Consider the following 1,681-nt stretch of genomic DNA (forward strand, 5'->3'; position numbering starts at 1 on the left):
AAATGTTCCCCCTTAACCCACGGATAGGCCGGTACACCTACATCCTTCTACATCTGCTAGCCCATCCCGGAAGGGGTCACACTAACTACTCAACTAAGCCAGAGCCCATATTGGCTTGTGGCTGCACACGTAAGCTTCTAGACATGAGAATACGATTGATCTCTTTGAGCCTGAGCGGACGGTCCACTAGTGGTGCACCACCATGGATTTCCCATGCGTGCCCCACTGTACTTCGCCACCATTCCATCAAGTTTCCGCCCAGGTAGTTCATTAATTATCTTAGGTCCTACTTACTACATTGTTACTCATACTTTACAATGTTCACTCCCCAATCCACGTCTACTTAGCGAAGCAACATAATGTAAAACGATGGCGACAATGTCATATGGTTCAGACCTACCTCAATGAACTACTGGGTGAAAAGCACAGTCATGCGGCATCAATTCCTACCATGCAGTCCTACCGCAAAGAACTAAGTGCATAAAAAAAACATAGGTAAGGAAACATGATCAAGATGCAACTTGCCTTGGTACTGCTGGTTGAACTCTAAAGACTGAAAATATTCTGCTTCGCACTCCGGGCAATCTATCGCAAAGGAGATAAACAAACATAAACAAACATTCAAGAGAACCAAGAAGAACATGCAAAGCAAAAGTCTCGGAAAAACCAAATGAACAAACATCACACTTAACTAGCATGAAAAATATTCTAGATGCAAAACAACATAGGCCTATGGTTCAAAGAGTGATGTGAACTATAGTGCGTACTATGCATACTAGTAAAATATTAATGGGCAGATTCTAGTGTGTGAAAATTATTGTGATAAAGGTCTAGGTGATAGGGTTTGGCTACGGTGACAAAGTGCAAAAAGAATCAACTTAATCGGAGTTACGGTTTGGGAGATATGGCCATTTGAAGTTCGAATTCAAATCTGAATAAATTCAAATTTGAATCTGTCAAAAGTTTGCAAAAAGGATACCACTGGATAGATCTAAACAATACGAAGAATTTGCCGCTGGTTTCATCGAGTTTGGATCTACGGTTAAAAAGTTGTGGCTACGCGAAATTTAGGGACTAATCTGCTAATTACAGGGACTAAACAGAGAAGAAAACTATCGCAAACAAGTCCCTGGCCACGTGGTGGCTCGTGGCTGGCCGAGCAGCGTCCGCTGCGGAGGCTATACGGCGAACGGCCGCTAACTAAGAAAACCAGTGGCGGCGGCTAACTAAAGAAAAACCGACGCTCGGTTTAAATAAAACCGGCCGGTCTAAGGGAACCGCGGTTAACCGCGTACCTCTTCGCAAAATAAAAAAAAAACGAACCTAATATAATCTGGGCCGTGCATGCTAGATCGAACGGGCGAGGGTGGGGTGGTGGCTCACAGTGGGTGGTGGTGGTGGCCGGCGACGACGAAGACGGCGGCGCGGCGTCGGTGGCGGAGGGGACGGCGGCTACGGCGGTCCTCGGCGTCGGGGAAGAAGACGGGGAGGTGCGGCGCGTCGAGGGCGTCGCGAAGGTGGTGGCGGCGTGCGTCGGCGACGTCCGGACGGGGCGGGGCGAGGACGGCGGGGCTCGGAGCTCCGGCGAGATGCGAACGGCGACGACGAGCGGTAGGGGCGGCGTGGGAAGGTGCGGGTCGGCGAGGATGGAAGAGGGGGTCTTGGCCTTTATATAGGCGAG

The sequence above is a fragment of the Triticum aestivum genome, chromosome 7A (genome assembly GCF_018294505.1).
Source record: "Triticum aestivum cultivar Chinese Spring chromosome 7A, IWGSC CS RefSeq v2.1, whole genome shotgun sequence".
NCBI lineage: Eukaryota > Viridiplantae > Streptophyta > Magnoliopsida > Poales > Poaceae > Triticum > Triticum aestivum.